Here is a 14,837-nt window from a genome sequence, read left to right on the forward strand (position 1 = left end):
TCTCTGCTATTCCCACCTCTGTGACAACGTTGGCTCAGATGGGTTAATAATGAACAGAAAATCCAATTAGCTTCACCCATCACATCAGTCCTGGAACTAAATCCTGGTTCCAAAAAAACCCAAGAAAAGACTTTTCTGTTTGTATATCATGTTAATAATTAATTCATTGGTTAATCAGCTAACTAGCTTTTATAAGGTTTGTCCTCTCCACCTTTGTCCCTTACACATGTTCTGGCCAGTGGGCCTGGTCTCAGATGCTCATTATATTGACCCGAAAAACTCTGAAAGAATGATTGTTTGGAAACATGTACAGGATAGATGTCTGAATGTTTTGAAATTTTATGAGGAAGCTGATCATTTTATACCTGTTGAGAATAGTTCTCTTCCAGTACTGATTGAACATTGATTGAAAATATACAATTCATGGCTATACCAGGGTGGGTAAATTAAGGTCCTGCCTTCAAGGATCTCCCAGTCAAATGTGACAAAAGGAGAGACAAGGAAGACTTCTTGGAAGAGGAGGTCATGGAGACAGGAGATGGGGAAGAAGGGGAGGCCTGGGAAGTATCCTAGGCAGAGGGGGAAGGGTTCTATGATTTCAGAGACGGAGTAAAAGCAGAAGTGCAGTCTGGAGAAGAAATGGTGCTCCCTTTTTGTTTTATTGATTCATTGTTAAATTGTGTCCAACTCTTTGCAACCCCATGGACTCACCAGGCTCCTCTGTCGATGAGGTTTCCCAGGCAAGAATACTTGGAGTGGGTTTCCATTTCCTTCTCCAGGGACTCTTCCTAACTCAGGGATCAAACCTGAATCTCCTACATTGGCAGGCAGATTCTTTACCGCTGAACCACCAGGGAAGCCCTTTTGCCTGGGTACTTCTATTAATAGAAGAGCCTCTGGGTTGTAATATTTTACAAGATACTACAAACACATGGTATTAACATTTTTCATGTGAAATATAGACCAAATTACTCTTCTTGCTTCTTTGGTTCACAGCCCTCAACCCTAACCCTCACAGCTCTAATGTTAGCCAAGTCCTTTACAAGATGAAGGACAAAGGCCAGTTTTAACGACATGTCAAATATTCCATTCTCATCAGGTTTAAAAATGTCTCTTATACTCTAACACTGTAAACACTAATTGAGTTATCCATAAGGCCTCCTAGCAAAGATTGGCTGTTCTTGGCCCTAGTTGTTCCTCAGAATCACTTGTGGTGCTTTTTAAAGAACATACATGCTCAGTCTACTGAAGTTAAACTTAGATAAACCTTCAACTCATCAATTCCTCTCCTAGGAAAATATCCATGAGAAATGCAAAATCCATAAAAAAAATATAGAGGAATTTCATGCATCACTGTTTGTAATAGCTCCACAAAGAACAACCCAAGTGTCCAGCCATAGCTGTATGAATAAATGAATATGTGGAATAGTAGACAGCATCAAAAAAGGATGATCTCATGCTATACACAATATTGCAGACAAATCTCATAAACACAGTGTAGAGTAAATCAAGTCAGATGCCGAAGAACACATACTGCATGAATCATTTTGGTTTTAAACTAAAAATCAAGAAAAAGTAATCAATGTGTTAGAAGTCAGGATAGTGGTTATGCTTTGGAAGGAGAGAGACTCAAAGAGGACACAAGGGAGGTTGAGGGATTTCTGGGCATTAGTTATAGGAGTGTGTTCACTTTATAAAAAGTGAGCAAGCTGTGCATTTATGACCTGTACAACTTTCTATATGATGTATTATTTCCATAAAATATTTTTAAAAGATATATCTATCTAGATTTCATCCCCATTTATTCTGATTCAGTAGATTTTGGATAAGATCCTATTATTGGTATTTTTTTTTAAGTCTCCACAGATGATCTTAGTGTACATCCAAGTTCAGGAACCAGTGACTGGGATCACCATTGGTCTAGCTTTCCCTTGTTTGTATAGTGAAAGAGATAACTTCCTGTTTTTATTCAATTTTTCTCCCTTACAAATAGGAATAAAATAGCCACCACAATCATGTGCACCCAGACATTTCCATGCTACTGAAGTGCATGAGGGTTGAAAGGCATTTCTTCCAATTCTGTGTCAGTTGCTCATGAGCAGAAGTATTTGTACTCTAGGGTTTCAAGAAGCCCTCACAGAATCTGTTTATTCAACTTGCCAACAAGCGTTTATTGAACACCTATAGTAACGAAAGTGAACAATTGCTCTTATTAATCACTTCCCTGGGCTGTGGTCTTATGTCCTTTGCATATGGTCTTTAATTTAAATAATATAGTAAATAAGTAAATTAAATAATCTATGTAATAATTAAATTATATAATATAGTAAAGGAGTTAAGTGCACAGATTCAAGAGCCAGGCTACCAGCATTGAAACTCTGGATTCAGTTTACTCAGTTGTGTGATTTTGGGAAAGTTAGACTGTCGGTGACTCAGTTACCTCACCTATAAATTAGGGTAAAGGTAATACTAATTCCTAGATGAGGAGTAAACGATGTTTGGCACCTGTTATTGTGTAGTTCCTCAGTCGTATCCAACTCTTTTGCGACACGGTGGGCCATAGTCTGCCAGGCTCCTCTATCCGTGGGATTTTTCCAGACAAGGATACTGGAGTGGGTTCCATTTCTCTCCCCAGGGGATCTTCTCAACCCAGGGACTGAACCCTTGTCTCCTGCACTGCAGGCAGATTCTTTACCACTGGACCACCAGGGAAGCTTCAGCACCTGCAAATGCCAAATACTATATACAGCAAATGCTACATGTATTTTTCACAAAGTCCTATGAAATAGCTGCTCTGATAATACTAAATTTGTACTTGAGGAAACCATGCTTAGAGAGGTCCCATGACTGGTCCAAAGTTACACAGCTAACAAATAGCAAAATCAAGATTCCAAGCCAGGTTGCCTGACCTCAGTGCTCAGATATTTTGCTATCATGCTCTCTCTTTTCACTGACATCTTTCTCTCAGTTGTGCTTTGGTGGACTCAGGGATTAAATATCTAAAGAGAGGTTTTTCAAGAGCCTGGAAAGTAGGAATATTTCACAAGTCAACTTGAAATAATAAGACATGCTCCCTAAAGTAAGGAAGGGAGCCTTTCCCAATCAAATTTCATTTTCCAAGGAAGAATGAATTTGGGTAACCTTTCTCACTCCCTGAAGTTAAAAATACCTTTTAAAAATGAGTTTGTCATGTCTTGTTGCATAACACTGAGCAGTATTTATAGAACATGGAAATGAATGTGAAAACTTGTATTTTGATTCATGGCCTATTAGAAGTGGTACTTTCATTAATAACTCTGACTTGAATTTTTCCTCCCAAGTTATTGGAGTGTTTATTAAACTTTTAAAGTATTTTCTCTGACTCAGAATGGGGAATAGAAAGATAGGAACTGGGAAGAAGTACATTTTTAGACACTAACATTGTCAATGACTGAAAAAGCAGTTGCAAGTGTTTAACCTGTCAGCCTGAGAACTGCCTTTCTGTAACTGACACTACGGGGTATTTTGTCCCCTGATGCTGAATCCTGTTAATTAGAGAGTTAATAATTGTAGTTTTCAGGAGTTAATTTCAAATAAAAGACTTTATTGGAACAATATATCTGTAAAAATTTAGGTACTAGCATTTAATGAGCAAAACTGTGTACCTAAGATGTGTAATATGTTGATTCCAAAATAATAAGGTTGGCAAACCTGTTATGAATATCTCTCCCCGCATGAATACACAGGCTGCTATCCTTCTGTTGGATTTTTAAAGGATGGCTGCCTCTTACCCTGAAATGTATTTCCAAGTTTTGCCAAGTACTAAGGTGACTGATTTTATTTCTTTTATTAGATAACTTAAGTTTCTCTTTCCTTTTTATATATTGCTTAAAAACAAACCTACTTTTACAGGCCTCCTGCCACCTAAAAGGCTCCTTGTTCAGCACAGAGAAGATTTCTTGCTGATCAGATTCTCCCCATTCTTCCCTTTAAGCAAACACTGAAAGCTTTCAGCAGCTGCCCAAGATATCACTTTAAAACCCTTAAGGCAGTCTGAAAAGCCTCCAAAAGAGCATGACATGCAATCAAAGTTTAGTAAGGAAAGTTTTAATGAATAAACTTAGTAAATTAGACAGCACTGCAGTGGGGTGATTAACTCTCATTTGTGCATTAGTGTTGAAATTAATTAAAATGTTTAAGCCATAGGAGGCTGGTTACCTCGTCAGGACCCAGCTCTGCCCTCAGAGCCAGCCTGGATCCAGGAGTGATTCATCTTACACAGATGAGAGGGGGATAAGAAGAAAAGAACGGTCAGGACAAATGTGTTTTCAATGGTGCTTAACAGCAGGGAGACCATTGAGACTTCAGAGCAATGCTACTGGAGTGTGACATCATAATACGGTATGTACATGTGGAGTGAAGTGAAAAGGACTTTGCACACACACACCTTTCCTCTCTTTTGGATTGGACTCTGTGTATATTAATTTCTTTGCCAGGTGGAATGCTGCAGTCCACTCTCGTCAAGACCACTCACAAATCAGCTGTTTTCCTGACTCTTGAAACCTGCTTGCCCCCGTTAAATGTTCACCCTGGGGAGTTCCAAGCAGTGCAGTGACATGAAAATGTGGGCTTGGTGCCCTGGTGGATTTCCTTAAGATCAACTCCATAGGATGTATGAAAATATAATTGCCTCAAACAGACTCTCAGACACACAACAATGGATTTATTGTTAAATTCCCTTGACAATGTGCAGAGCAGAAACCATCTTTTCAAGAAACCCCAAATATTCCATTCCCATTAGGTTTTTAAATATCTCATAAGCTCAATTTCTTTCCAGAACTATGGGTCTGTGGATCTTCTTATAGAAACCCATTACCGTGTAGCTGTTTAACAAATCTGTGCCTGCTTAAAATTATAAATGACAGCCTATTCCATAAAGAGAAAAGTCCTCTTTGACAGGAAAACAATCTCAGTTGGTTCTCCTTGGATAACAAATGGACTTGTGTCAGGCCTGGCACCATAGCTGTTTCCAACACTGGACTGCTATTTCTAGTTTGGGGGGGTCCAAATTAAGGGGTTTGCAGGAATTAGTGACTTCCTGCAAATCTGAATTATTTCCACCTGAGAAAACTGTCATGATTTGCTATGGATCTACATTAATAATTTTAAAAACTGTCTGTCTTCCTTATTTTTTGCTCTAAAGATTTCTTGTCAGACACGGTGTCAGAGGTCACTGTCACAGTGTTCCTTTGGTACCCATTAACTATAACCAGCGAACTTGTTCACTATTGATCCACTATGTCTAAGTATCTATTATAGTGGCTATAAAAGGTGGCTTCACATCTTTCTAAACAGATAATTCATAAAGGTCAAGGGGTCATGGCTTGTGCTATATTATTCACTGTAACTGTGACTGAATGAAAGAGAGAGAGAGAAGGAGCTAAGGGTCACGCATGTTAGACTAGAGAGGTAGAAAGTTGTGTGTCAATCGGACATGTTATTATCCATATAAATAATAAAAGGCATTAATAATATTTGTTCATGACCTCATTATTGATTCATTCTATTCTGAAGCAGATGCTCCTAGAGAGAGTGCAGACAGAGTTGATTTTTTACCACCAAAGTTCAGCTGAGGTTATCTCTAAAATGGAATTCAACTAAAGACAGTAAAATATACTCTGGCAGCAACATCCTGGGTCATGAGATTGATACATTTTGCAGGTAATGCGTCATCTGGGGTGAAGCAAGTTTGTTTGGGGAACAGGAGCCTCAAATATGAGTGTTAAGGATCTGCTAGGCTGATTGGTTCAGCACATCCCCATGTTCCTTTGGGATCCTTTGATTCATCATGTTCTGTAACCTTTGTTGGTTTCCATTGAACATTCAGCAATCACTGCAGAGACCATTGCTGAGGTTCCTAAGTACCCATTCAAAAGGTAAATATCTCATTGGAGAACAGTCAGGATCTAATGAATGAACCTAGCTTACAAGATAGCTGACACTGTTCTCATTTAATGGTGTTTACGTTTTTCTGGTCTTCCCTGATGGCTCAGTGGTAAAGAATCCGCCTGCCAATGCAGGAGTCACGGGTTTGGTCCCTAGGTCGGGAAGATCTCTTGGAGAAGGAAATGGTAACCCACTCCAGTATTCTTGCCTGGGAAATCCCATAGACAGAGGAGCCTGACTGGCTACAGTCCATGAACTCACAAGAGTCACACACAACTTAGTGGCTAAACAACAATAACACGGTTTTCTACCCACTGGAGAAGCTGGAGATGGTGTGCTTTCTCAAGACTACAGTTTGGAGGCAAGTAAATTGAGATGAATCATGGTGAGATGAGATAGTTAAAATGTCACGCTCCATAAGTTTGAATGCATCCTTTAAGTTCTGTATAGTAAAATGCAACTGAACATTGAAACAAGGGAAACAAAAAGCAGATAACTAACAATACAAATCCTCCAACTTTGACAAGGATGCTTCATGGCGAGAGGCAGATAGCACTTTTTCAGAACCATTCCTGGAGGCACACCCGGGGATGTGCACCCACACACGCAGCCAAACCCCTTCCTAATTTTACTTTCCTTTAACTATTTTACATATTATAATTGAGTGGGTGATGCATCAAAATTGCAAGCTTTAAGAGACAAACAGTAAACTACTAGCTCTATGTCTGTTTACAAGTGTTAACTAAGGGAAAGTCCCTAGGCAGGCGAGGCAAATTACACATTGTCCACAGCAAGTGTGGGCACCAATGAGGATGAGTTTCAGAATAGGCCCTTTTAGCTTCAGGAGAGGGTTGAAGAAAGGTTCAGGGGTGGGCTTGGGCGGATGTGGGAGCTGAGGAATCGCTTCTCTGATGTTTCCTTACAGAGCCCCATTCATTTCCAATATCTACTAACTCTATAACTCTTGAAGCTAAAATGTCCTAAGAGAAATCTAAGGATGACCTATTTCCTGGAAGCGACCAATTTAAGTTAATAGTCTGACCCTGGGAATAGCTTTTCTTCTTTATGTGAGACCCCAGTCACTGGGACAACTAAGGTCTTGAGGGAATTTGCCTCTAATATTTGTGGTTCTTAAACTTTTTTTGTGAATCAAAAACCCTTTTCAGAATGTAACAAAAATTAGGAGCCCTCTCTTTTTAGATAAAAACGGTCACACATACACAATTTTGCACATATTTTAGGGATTCATAGAATCCCTGAGGTTGCCACAGCTTAAGAACCCACATTTTAAATAGGCTTTTTAAAAAAAACAGATGAGCATTGATAGAATCTGCCCTTCCCTCTTCAATTCAATAAAGAAAAAAATGAAGCTTAGAGATGAGCCAGCCATTATAACCTTCAGACTCCAAATAATACTGTCCTTAATAATAATAATATTCACGTGTCATGTTAGTGGTCTCTATAGACATCTATATTCTTCATAATAATTTTTATTTTTATTTAATGTTTGGAGATGTTGTAAAAAGTGACTACTGTTTCAAAATGTGACCTCTGTGAGGTTTAAAACCTACTGAATCAGATGAGATATGAAAGCGTTCAATATAATGTATGACTTAAAGCTATGTTTTTTAAACTTTAATAGGAAATGTCTGACTCTTAGATCACTGTTTCTAAAGCCTGGCAGACAGAAACATGTCTTTTAGAAAGGTCTAATTCATATAGCAAACAGAGATCCGGCAGGGAGAATAGTGTCTTTCCCCTTTACCTGGTGCAAACCTTTAATTTACAATGAAAAAACTCAGCTCCGGTAATATTTTTTTTCCAGTAACATTTTAATAACTATAACTCATCTCATTTCCCCCCCAAAGATTACTCAGGTATGTGCTGATACCTGAGTTGGGATGTGCTGTTTAAAAAAAATAGTAAATCATTGTCTTTGATCTCAGGAAGCTTACAGTCTTAGGACAGATGTGTGTACGCACTTAAGTGGTCGTTGAAGTGGCTTAGCATTCGTTGCCTTCTTCCTCCCTCCTATCACAACTCTGTTTTTATTCAAGTACCCACCCCTCCTCTACATAAGCTACGTGATTTAGGGGATGCTGACTCATACTGGGCTAAACCAATCATGGGACGCCTATAACACATCCTTGTCTGTGATTGGCTCAGGTATCCTAGCTTCAACCAATTAGTATTCCACATTCCCTGGGTGTTGGTAATTGGTTCAGGAATGGATCTGTGACCTAAATTGACCTCATCATACCAATAGGAAGGACAATCAAGGGGAAGGTTATCTCTCTTCCCTTCTAGCTGTATTCCCCCAACTGCTGTTAACAACCCTCTTGGCTGCGTTTGAGAAAGTTAGCCTGAGCATGAAGTTAAGACATCTGGGAGGGCAGATCTGAGAAAATTACAGACAACCAAAGAAGAAACCCTGAAACTCTCAGGTATCCTTTCCTGGCAGGAGGCAATGTAGATCCTTTCTGGATGATTCAGGTAAGGTATCTGTGAAGACTGGTACAGAGCCATCACTGTTGCTCAAAATCTGTGACGAGATTCAGGTCCGTGAACATTTGCTGAGTGCTCACGGTGGCTCAGAGGGTAAAGCCTCTGCCTGCAATGAGGGAGACCCGGGTTCGATCCCTGGGTCGGGAAGATCCCCTGGAGAAGGAAATGGCAACCCACTCTGGTACTCTTGCCTGGAAAATCCTATAGACGGAGAACCCTGGTAGGCTATAGTCCATGGGGTCGCAAAGAGTCGGACACGACTGAGCGACTTCACTTTCACTTTCACTTTTCATGACTCAGAACAATGCATAGCAACCGGGAAGGAGTCTCTTACTTACTGTGTGACCTTAAACTAGTTGCTCCACCTATCTGAGATGCCAGTTCTTTATGCATAAAATGAAAATCCTATATGCCTACCCGCACTGTTTAGGCAGATTAAATAACACTTGTAAGCATTTAGCCCTAGAGACTAGATTAATGATTCACTGGCTGACTAGGTGACTAGACAGTGTGAATAAATAATTTTCCCTACTTATACTGAATATGTGGTGTAGATTTGAGGATGTCAGGCCCAGTACTTTGGGAAATGTTATTATGAGATGAGCAAGTGATCCCCACTACCTTCTGGGGATAATTCATCTGGAATTTTTCTAATCCCGGAGATCTGCCCTCAGGGATTGCAGAAGCTCCTATTCAGTCATTAGTTAAAACAACAGGCTTCAGAGCCCGTGGTTGTGTACCTCTCCACTCCTGGGGCTCAAAAGGAAGCAACACTGTAAATTGCTTTGGAATGAATTGATTTGTGGTTTTGCTTGCTACCCATCAAGTGTTGGAGAGACTAGGTTTCAGCCCACATGCAGAAAATGCTTCTCAGCTGGTCTGCACAGCCTGTAAGCAAAGTAACTTTCTCCTTTCTATGAGGTGGCTCTTTGGGCCCCCCAGATTGATGGTGGTTCTTTGGCTTCCAAGGTGGCGTTAGCGGTAAGGAATCCGCCTGCCAATTCAGGAGACATAAGAGATGCGGCTTCGATCCCTGCGTGGGGAAGATCCCCTGGAAGAGGCATTTGGGTCTGAATTTAAATTTGCTCCCTCACTAGTTGTGTGACCCTGGGAAAGTGACCTAATCTCTCTGAGATTATTTTTTTTCATTTGTAAGAATGGGATATGCCTACCCCAGTCCCATAAAGTGGGAGTACACCTACTCCAAGAATTGTTATCAGGGTTAAACAAAACAAATATGAAAAATACATATTCAGCACAATATATGACATATGGTCAATAAACAGATGCTATTGTTATTTTGATTTATAATGGACAGCTGTCTGTCCATCAAATAATTGCCCTTCCTATCAGCACTTTGATTTCCTTTGGGGGAATTACCTTTTTTCCTGATTACTCATAGTCTTGGTGCCCTCTAGCGTGCTGTCTACTTTAGAAGTTGATAGGGTCCTGGAGACTCTGCCCACCAATCTTTCCTTTCATCACCTATAAAACCCTGAGGTAAGCATGTGACTTGAGCTCAGCCAGTCTCTCTCCTGGGATTTCTTTTTTTTTTTTAATCAGAATGAAGCAAGGATAGAAGAAACAGTGGGGCAGTAACTGCAGAACGACACCTTCCTTCCCCTCCTGCTGGTGCCCCAAATCATTCCTATAGAGTTTCCTTTTGCTTAAGCAGCTGGAGTGGCTCAGACGTAAAGAATCTGCCTGCAATGTAGAAGACCCAGATTTGATCCCTGGGTTGGGAAGATCCCCTGGACAGGGGAATGGCAACCCCCTCCAATATTTTTGCCTGGAGAATTCCATGGACAGAGGAGCAGGCTGGTAGGCTACAGTCTGTGGGGTCACAAAGAGTCAGACAGACTGAGTGACTAATACACACAAGCATCTGGCCTTTATTTCTGTTGCTTACAACCAAAGAAGTGAAACATCATTACTTTCTGTCTATTAGGAAACAAGTGATTTGCTTCACAGCCTGCCTCACCCCAATTTGCACCCCACCATACATAGAATGTTCCCCAAACACAGCCTAAGTGTTTATAGCTTCATGCATGTCTTCAAGATGTTCTTTCTGTTTGGTTGACCATATTCATCTCCCATGCTCCAACAGCAAACTCTAGTTCATTCTTCAAGCCTTGACTCAAATGTTACTTGCCGTGGGAAGCTTCAGTGACTGTTCAAACCCAGCAATGCAAAAGTAGCTAAGCCCCTCCACCTTTTTCATTCTTTTTCTCAAGACATTTACTACATTTGCCCTGTTTGTAGTACAGTTAGGTTATTTGCCATCATCTAGCTCGTGAGCTCTTTGGGAATGGGAACCAAGCCTTAGGCTTGTTCAACTTTGTGTCTCTAGTACCTACCTGGTCCAGAGCAGAAGCACAAAATGTTTTTGTGGAATGAATGGCATTTCTTACAAATAAACTGTGCAATTTTGTGGACAAGCATTTATATTAGGGACATGTCTAGATAGCTTCAAAACACTAGCCCAATTCTTCAGGTCACTCAGTTCTCCCAGTCGTAGTGGACAGATTCGTCCTTGTCTTGGTTTTCCAAGTTGACAATCTGGATTGAGTCCAAATTTTTAAGAGCATTGTCTCTGTCTGTACTTTGAGAGTTACACAAGGAATCACAACAGGAACTGCTAAGACATATGGCTATGATCACACACTAAACACCTAACAATGACGCATCTAATCCTCATAATACCCCTATGAAACAGATGCTATTTTTCCCATTTCACAAATGAATCACCATAATGTCAAGTCACTGCCCACAGTTATATGGCTGACAAGTAGGAGGGCTGAGTCTCCTACCTACACTGCCCTCTGCATATGACTCCAACTCCCCTGGAGTCACTGAGGGATGTAGTAGCCTCTCACTCATTCTATCACCACCCTGCCCTATTTCACAACTTGGGAACTAGAAGCAGATCTGGGTGACCATATGTGGGAATCTGTATCCCTTATAGGATCCAGTGACAATGAGTGCAGAGCACAGACATGAAGGAGCAGTATATTTAGCTAAACTCCAATGGGGTAGTGATGAAGAGGGAGGGGAATCCTTTGGGGCTATTTGAAAATACTAAGATACCTAGAGATAACCTTTGTGCCAGGAGTAGTCATGTTATTGTGTATTTCAGTTGCTTAGTTGTGTCTGACTCTTTTGCAATGCCATGGACTGTAGCCCGCCAGGCTCCTCTGTCTATTGGATTTCCTAGGCAATAATATTGGAGTGGGTTGCCATTTCCTTCTCCAGGGGATCTTCCCAATCCAGGAATTGAACCCATATCTCTTGCATTGCTGGTGCATTCTTTACCGCTGAGCCACTAGGGAGGCCCTAATCATGTTATTCCTTGGCTAAATTTACAGAGCTGAAATTTAGTGAGTGGTGGAGAACAGTGGTTCACTGGTTGGGTCAAAGAGTCATGAATGGGATGCCTGGCTCTGCTGTGGGACCTTGTGTGACTCAGTTTTCTCATCTGTAAAAAAAGGCATGATGAAAGTCTCCAAGTCATAGGAGAGTTCTGTAAATTAAATGAGGTAATTGCATGGAAATTACTTGGTATATCTGGCATCTACTAAGTGGTTATACTGGGGCTTCCCTGGTGGCTCAGTCAGTAAAGATTCTGCCTGCCAAATGCAGAAGACGCAAGAGATTCTGGTTCGATCCCTGGGTCGGGAAGATCCCCTGGAGAAGGAAATGGCAACCCACTCCAGTATTCTTGCCTGGGAAATCCCATGGACAGAGGAACATGGCAGGCTACCGTCCTTGGGGTCCCAAGAGTCGGACATGACTTAGCAACTAAACCACTACCATCGTGTGGTTACATTACATACATTTCAATGCAAAGTCACTGTTTTTATGGGAGATTTAGTGACCAATGGCACTTCAGGTCTTTTAGGGAACAATGAGAGAAAAAAATAGGGGTGAAAAGAGAGTTTTCCAACCACTTTGTCAGGGAGAGCATAGCCCTTAAGACTGGATGCCACTGCCTGCAAGTCCCACGGGCCACCCAGTTTTCCACAGGATTCTACTGGGTTAAGCAGAAGATAGGATTTGTGGTTGCCCAGTTATCAGGGGTGATGTTTCTGTAGGATTATTCTGTAACAGCAAACCTAAAATCCTTTTTTTTTTTTACCTTTTCCCCTTTAAAATTTCCAATGTGGGGGGGAACCTTCAAAGATGAGTTGGTCAAAAAGGCTTATTTTATTACTAGTGCCTTCCTCCAAAGAGCTAATGATATTTCTCATGAATCCTGAGCATTCCATTGGCTGTGACAGCCAGTACTTGGGGAAAGTTTGCATCAGCCTGTCTGCAAGCAGAAGTTAGGCATGATTTGCCCAGAGCCTGACGGAACACATGTGCCCTAGACCCTGAGATTAGGGAAGAGAGGGATCCAACCTGCCAGTTTATTTAAGCTTCCAACTTCCCAGACTCAGAAACTTAAAGCCTTCCCATAATTCCCATAGAAACCATACTTCATCACAAAGCTCTCCATGAGCTGCAGACGAAATACATACAATAAAGCGTATCTGTGTAATGTAAGAAATATATTCTCTTATGCATCTGTCTCAGCTTTTAATAATCATCGTTCACATGGCTCATAATTAGACACATTGCCCGAGAGACATTGGGGTTGAAAATGGAGGTGGTGAGTATAAGCATATGAATGCATTACTGAACTCCAGAAGTGCCAGGCCCGCATCAAACATGGCAATAAGACCTCTCCATGTAGGATTTGATAGGATGAAAATAAATCTATTGCCGTCTTCTCTCTATTCTATTAGTGCTGACGTGTGAATGATACACTAAATAACATTCTCAAAAGGCAAATCCCACAGCACGTGGGGACCTCTTGGGACTGCGTGTAGGTGTTGTGATTCCACAGCTGGTATCACTGTGAACTCCCACCACTGGGATATGGAACAATTTGTAATGTAACAATTAACAGAAATATTGACTTAAGTATGCTCTCGGCAGGGGGCTGGTAACCCCAGGAATCAGCAGAAGGAACAGTACCGTGCCATGTACAGTATCTCAAGGGATTTGAGCAATTCAAATGACAGAAGAAGCACCCCTGCCCCCTTCCATGTGGCTCCAGGTTGAAGCTAAAAATGACACTTTTCCTCTACCCGGGTTTTGAGCTACACTGAAGGGATGGGCTGTATAAAAACACAAGCTGCAAAAAGCAAGGAACCACAGGGCTTCCAGCTTCACAATTTTGCAGATTCTAATTAAGAAAATGTTCCACCGGTCCTGAGACCAGGGACAACACAAAGCCGCATTTTGCATAGCCCGGATGATTGTAAAGCTCCCTACCCGCCACCCCCCACCAACCCCAAAACTCCATCAGCTTCTGTCCCCACCCCCATCTCAGTTCTCATCTACTTTCATCTTGCTCTCAGGATCCACTAAAGTAAATAAGATGTCCACCCAGATAATGGAAACCCCACCAGCTCTCGGTTAGTGCCTTTTCATGCCAATTAAACACATTTTATACAGTCATCGTAACTGCATCAATGAGTGCATTCAGAGACGCCGATAGGGCTCGGCAGACGTCAGCCGAGCAAATGAAATGTATTTCATGCAAGTTTTCTCTCTGTCTTATTCTAACCACTTGGCAACGGTCTCAATTGAAAACATTGATTCTGAAAGATATATATGGATATATAAACTGATTAACCAGCTTATTTGCTGCTGATTACTTTACTAATAAAGATCTCAGAGTGCTTAATTTAAATTAATACTTCCTTCATTAATGAAAATCCAGCTTAGAGCATAAAAAAAATCTTGACAGATGCATTTATTGCACAAACATACATTTATCTACGCCAAACCAATTGAATATACAATCATATTTGGTTGGGGTTATAACTGATAATGATTCAACAATTATTACTTCAGTTAGGTGTGTGTTGTTCACCAGAGTCGCTCTGATAGTCTGATAAGGTTTTCTCCTTTTGGAGGCTGTGAGGAGCTAGGGGGATGTCCAGGGATGTATGTGAGGCAAGCTCAGAATATTTGGTCACTTTTGAGATAAGGGGCAAGAGAGTCTAACTTCCCCTTCCCAACCTTTCATCCTTCTTTGCCTCAAAAAACAAAAAGGAAGACTGGCTGATTTTTCTGTGTAGCAAAAATGGAAAAGGGGACAGACAAAAGGTGTTAAATGTGAAAACCCAAGGATTAAACAAAATTGGGCTATTGATTAACCAGTGTGTTAGTCACCTGGTGTTTGTGCAGCCAAATAATAGGGTCTCCGGCCTTTTGGAGTTTATGGGATAATTTCTCCCAAGATGTGTGAGTTCCTTGTGCTGCGGGTAGACTCGTGGGCGGCCGGCCAGACCAGAGTGACAGCGACTCAGCGTCTGGAAGCCCCACTGGGTTGTGAAATGAACAAGACCCTCTGTGCC

The 14,837-nt window shown here is 41.2% G+C and overlaps 1 long non-coding RNA gene across 1 annotated transcript in view; it reads left to right on the forward strand.

The window, feature by feature from the left end:
• Window positions 1–4,196: 4,196 nt before the first annotated feature.
• The window catches only part of LOC122428720, a 10,775-nt gene continuing 134 nt past the window's right edge, over window positions 4,197–14,837 (forward strand). The window contains exons 1-2 of the long non-coding RNA XR_006265808.1: window positions 4,197–4,380; window positions 14,668–14,837. The exon at window positions 14,668–14,837 is cut by the window's right edge and continues 134 nt beyond it. This is a non-coding gene — a long non-coding RNA (uncharacterized LOC122428720). The remainder of the gene's footprint in view (window positions 4,381–14,667) is intronic.

The sequence above is a fragment of the Cervus canadensis genome, chromosome 2 (assembly GCF_019320065.1).
Source record: "Cervus canadensis isolate Bull #8, Minnesota chromosome 2, ASM1932006v1, whole genome shotgun sequence".
Lineage (NCBI taxonomy): Eukaryota > Metazoa > Chordata > Mammalia > Artiodactyla > Cervidae > Cervus > Cervus canadensis.